Raw genomic sequence first — 6000 nt, forward strand, 5'->3', positions numbered from 1 at the left:
ATGTTTCAATGCCCACATTGTGGCCCTCCTCAGTAGGTGTGGGTGATGAGAGCAGAGCAGAGCAGGGAGAACTCTTCTGCTGGACTTGGCTTTCCTGTGAGTGAGAGGCACGAAAGCAAGGTGGTTAAGAATAAGAGGCTCTAACTAGGGAAAGAGAGAGGCAGACTGGGAGTATGGATCGACCAGTCAACCCCCATGTTCAGCGGGGAAGCAATTACAGAAGCCAGACCTTCCACCCTCTGCAACCCACAACGACCCTGGATCCATACTCCCAGAGAGATAGAGAATGGGAAGGCTATCAGGGGAGGGGGTGGGATGTGGAGATTGGGTTATGGGAATTGTGCGTAATTGTACCCCTCTTATTCTATGGTTTTATTAATGTCTCCTTTCCTAAATAAATAATAATAAAAAAAAAGAATAAGAGGCTCTAGTAGGTCTGAGTTTGTTTAGAACAATGTTGTCAAGTTTTGGTAAAGTTGTTAACTACATGAAACTTCAATAATAAAGTCCTCTGAGATGATGAATTGCCAGAACCTTAACAAGGTCTAATGTGGGTTCAGATGCAGGGCCTCATGCTCAACAAAGCATGCACTCTACCTACCAGGTGAGATATCTCCCTGGCCCCTGTATTTTATATGCAATTTAAAATATCACAGTGAGTAGTTCTGTGACTCTTATACACATATAATGGTATAAAACTGCGCTCTTGAAATTTTACAATATTTTAATCCAGTGAATTTTTTAAATTAAGCATATAAAATATATCAGAGGGCCGGGTGGTGGCACACCTGGTTGAGTGCACATGTTACAATTCGCAAGGACCTGGGTTCAAGCTCCTGGTCCCCACCTGCAAAGGGAAGGCTTCACAAGTGGTGAAGTAGGGTTGCAGTAGATGTCTCTCTGTCTCTTTCCCTCTCTAACTTCCTACTTCTCTCAATTTCTGGCTGTCTCTATCCAATAAATAATAAAAAATTAATTCTTAAAATATATCACTTTGAATTATAATATTCTTAGTGCCAGATACTAGTTGAGAATCTTCATGTAATTTATAACTCCTTAGGGCTGTTAATTCCCCAAGATCTTTCATTAAACTGGAGAACATCAGAGCACCTGATGTTAAGTGCATGACAAATTTGTAATGAGTTTATGGTGATTCAAACCCCAATCAAATGATACATAAAAGATTAGTAAGAGATAGCAAGGGAGATACACAGTGGTAGCACATCAGACTTGCATGCCTGACGCCCCACAGGTCCCAGGTTCAATCACAGCTCCACCTTATGCCAGAGCTGAGCTGATTTCTCCCTTTCTCTCTCTCTCTCTCTCTCTCTCTCTCTCTCTCTGTCTCTCATCTATCTTATGAAAATAAAAAAATAAAATTTTTAATAAAAAATTTTTTAAAGGATTCATTATGAGAGATGTTTCCAAATAGCTACTATCACGAGAAAGAAATGATTCTGGAACGACAAAGACTTTTCCGCCTTTTTCCTATCACATGACAAATAAGGATAAAGAGTGGATCGTTATCAGTGAGAGTACTAGACACAGCTGAGCTTTAGGAACACATAGTTCCTGTATTTTGGAAAAAAAGGAAAAGGAAACAACAAGCTCCACAGAATCAGCCAGGAAGGCAGGAGGCAGGCTCTGACAGCAGTTCCTAGAATCGGTCACATCCTAGATTTAGTGCTCATAAAACCCAAGAGGGCATACAGAATTAAGAGAAATGTCCCAGGTACAATCCCTGACACCACCATATGCCAGAGCAAAGCTCTACTCTCGCCATTCTCGCCATTCTCGCCATTCTCGCCATTCTCGCCATCTCTCTCTCTCTCTCTCTCTCTCTCTCTCTCTCTCAACATAAACTGAGCTCTGGAGGAAGGGGACCAGGCAGAGTCTCAGCCAACAGAAAGCTGCTTTGCCAGGGAAAGGCTGTATTGGGAAGAAATCAGTGAAGAGACAAACAACCCAATTTGAGGATCCAGACTCCTAGGACCTAGGGGCCAGTATCAGACAACCCATAGATAGAAGTTAGCGGGTCGCAAAACATAGCCCTTTTTTCAAAAAAAAAAAAATTATATATGTAATATATTTCAAATATTCTTTTAACATATAATTAAGAACTTAAGAATTATCCATGAGAGAGCTGGGAAAACAGCATAATGGTTATACAAAAAGACTTTCATGCCTGAAGCTCCAAGATCCCAGGTACAGTCCTCAGCACCACCATAAGCCAGAGCAGAGCAGCAGTGCTCTGGTGTCTCTGTCTCTCTCCCTCCCTCCATCCCTCTACCCTCCATGTCTCACTCATTAAAATAAATAAGATATGTTTTTAAATTATCCATGAGATATTTTACATCCTTTATGTCTATTATGTTTACACTCAGTTGTTTTTCAGTTGACTTGCCATATTTCAAGGAAAACAGCTCTTCATTTTGGGGGGAGGCAAGAGTGAGACCAAAATTGAACTTGGGGCCTCATATATAAGAAGATTGTGCTCTACCACTGAACTGCATCTCTGGCTGTGAACACTGCACCTTTCTCTTAAGATTTGTTTTTGTGTGATTTGTTTGTTTGTTTTCAAGAGAACTATAGCACTACTCTGGCATATGCAATGCTGGAGATCAAACTTTATGCTTACAAGCACTGCACTCTACCAGCTGCAAAGCTCCCTAGAGCCTAAACATACCACAATTCCCCTCTTCTCCACATCTTCTGATGTCCAAAAACAGGCAAGGTTTGGATGAAGGCCACATCTTTAGAAACTGCCCAAGTGACCCTCCCCAGAAGGGTCGCAGGAACAAGGAGTTAGATGAGTCAGTCTTAGTCAGATCTGTGCTGGGAGCTGTAGTCTGGTTCAAGGTAATCCCCAAGTCTAAAAGGCCACCTTGAACTTGAAGTATTTCTGAGCACAAAAGCACATTTGAATCTAGGCTTCAGAAGACTATAAATTCAGAAGACTATAAATTCAGTGAGTTCAAAGTCCTGGAACACCACCAATTTAGATCTGGTCTCCCCTTATCCTTTATGTCTTCTTAACAGTCTAAATCCTCAGTCTCATTCAAGACCTTCAGAGAGAAACTTGGGACTCCACTAAATTTTATGTCTTATATGAAATTTCTCTCTCTTCTTAAAAGGAAAATTTTCTATGAAGTTATCTTTCTTAAATCTTGAGAAAGTGATGCCATTTTATTTTTTTACAATAATTTATTCAACATCTGGATGGTAGGAATGCGGTTCAGCATTCCTTATGTACATAAGTTCATGCCTTATCTACATAAGGTCTGGGCTTGATCTCTTGTGAGAAAGACAGAAACAAGTAGTATATGAAGAGTCACTCGGGTTTTGGTCATTCTCTCTCTTTCTCTCTCTCTCTCTCTCTCTCACACACACACACACACACACACACACATACAGATGGAAGATTATAGTATAATCATAGAAACTGATTTGAAACATATGGTAACTTATTTAAGAGTAAAGATATAAAGTTACAAAACTATTTTGGTAGTGTTTTTAATTGTTATGACAAGTATAATTTCTAAGAAGACTGGGAATGAATTTTCTGTCTCAAAATGATCACTAATTCATTTGCTCAAGATTTATTTTGCTTAAAAGTAACAAAAAAAAGATGGACATGTTTATGTGACTCATAGTTTACTATTAAAAGATAAACATTTCAGGCTGGCCCTATACCAATCAGCCTTCTTTAACTATGATCATGTATTTACCTTTAGGAATTTGCACTTTGCAATCTGTGGAAAACATGGTGAATAATACTGATGAGAAAATGGGGAAAACTTAAATGATAAGAGCATCTATGATAAAAGAGAGAAAGATCATACATGGTAAAGGGAGATCTCAGATTTCCATGGACAAACAAGAATTTGTGAATACTTGGTACTTACTAATTTAGTCTGAAATGGTCCTAGGGTCATTAAAGTGGCAGCTGTGAGCTATTGCCCATTCAACAGCTATTTATTAAGTATCTACTTCACATGTGATAGTACTGGGTCTTGTTATATTTAAGACCAGACCGTGTACAGAGAAGAACTGAGAATCCCCATGATACAGTCAGGTGTAGCTGCCCAATACTTCTCCCTATGTCACAGAAAGAGACCTAAGAAATTTAGAAATCAGATACATTTAGGGGTACATGGACTTCTATTTTCTGTCTCATCCATTCTCTGAGATGTAGGTGGTGACTTCATATACATGTCCCTCATGAAGATGACTCAAAAAAATGAGGATACATTGGGAAATGTGGTTCCACCTCTGCCACTAATTTGGTCACCAACTGTTAACTTCATTTGATCAAGACACAATTTAACCATTTGGATGTGGGGACAAATGCCTTTTTCATCTTTGCCATGTTGGGGGTGTCCAAGTGAGATCAACAGGAAAACTATCTGGGAAAAGCTACTAAGTAAGTACAATCACTATTAAAAAAAAAAAAAAAAGTGTGAGACTTTTCCCTTGTTCTCTCAACAGAGTGGAAATCCACATTGGTGCTTCTCTCTCCCCGAGCCTTGGGAAAACTGACACCATATAGATGAATTGTATCATTTATATGAATTAACTCACTTTCTTCATTGGGACAAAGCCCAGTCTGTCATGACTATTTGTCACAGACCCCAGGTTGGCCCTGTAAGTTTTCTTTGGCCCTGTAAGTTTATACCTGTTTAGGCTGGTGGGTTGAGGGAAGTGGCCTGGAACCCTAAGCCATCCTGACTCAGTGGGACCCCATGCTGAGGCCCATGAAGACCAGAATGGTTGGGCTTCCCCAGAAGCCTGATTTTATTTCGCTATTGGTTCAGGTTCCTTGCTTTCTATATCTTGTTCCTTGATATTTATCTTGTTGTGATCTAATAATTGTTGCCTCCAGGATTCTGAGGGTACTGGGGAAGGAATTTTTCTACTTAAAAATTTGAAAAATTTTACACCTCCTTCTTTCCTACACAAAAGACATTAATATATATACAGTGCTATCTCTAGGTTCTTAAATAAAGTCCTTTGAGAATTATGTCATGATCTAAAGATAACTTTGATCATTTCTTTTTCATACCCACTAACATTTTATAATCAGAAATAGTGTTCTTTACCTATATCTTAAATCATCTCCTGAAACATTCTGAAATGACTCCCTTTAAGTAGTGTTAAAAATATGTACTTTAGATATAAACAAAGAGGTAATTAGCAGAGTTGTTTTAATATGATATTATCAGGCTACCTCTTCAAATCATTTGCCAGATCAAGGACAGAGTTTGGCTACTATGTTCTATTTTTACTCTATATTGCATTCTCCAGACAATCTGGGATCAAGAAACAGCTTGGAGACAGATTTATAATGAAAGTTAACAAACAACAACAAAAAAGGACTTACTATATTTGTGTCCTCTCTCTCTCTCTCTCTCTCTCTCTCTCTTCCTCACCCCACAGTACTAAGGTATGCTCATGCATGTGTGCTTTCACAGATCTTATTTTTTTCCATTTTTTTTTTTTTTAGCTAGAGAAAGAGAGAAAGGATAAAGAGGTATCACAACACCAACCCACCATTCATGAACTTTCCTTATAGTCATGGTGCCCTGTATTGAGTCATGCTTGTATATGGCTCTTTTTCTCACCTCTGTACCATCAACCATCACACACAGCACATTCATGTTGGAAGCCAAGGGATCACTGAAGCATTTATTCCCACACCTCTTATGAGGTCACAACAATAACTTGTTGGATTTGTTCAGTGCATAACTGAGTGCCTACAGCTGGACCAAGTGTAGAGGAACACAATATTCCCATGAATGACCAAATGAGTTAGTGAATAAATTTGACTGAGCTGGATATCAGTGCAGAAAAGGCAAGCTTTGGTGATATGAAGTGTTTTGAATGATAGAACATGCATTTCTTGGTGGAAAAAATTGGTGTAAATCTCAAACTAAGGAAATTCCTCCATATCTAACTCCCTGCCTCTCTTTGTCCCTCCACCTGAGCAAGTCAGAATGCTTG

This window comes from Erinaceus europaeus, chromosome 9, assembly GCF_950295315.1.
Source record: "Erinaceus europaeus chromosome 9, mEriEur2.1, whole genome shotgun sequence".
Classification (NCBI taxonomy): Eukaryota; Metazoa; Chordata; class Mammalia; order Eulipotyphla; family Erinaceidae; genus Erinaceus; species Erinaceus europaeus.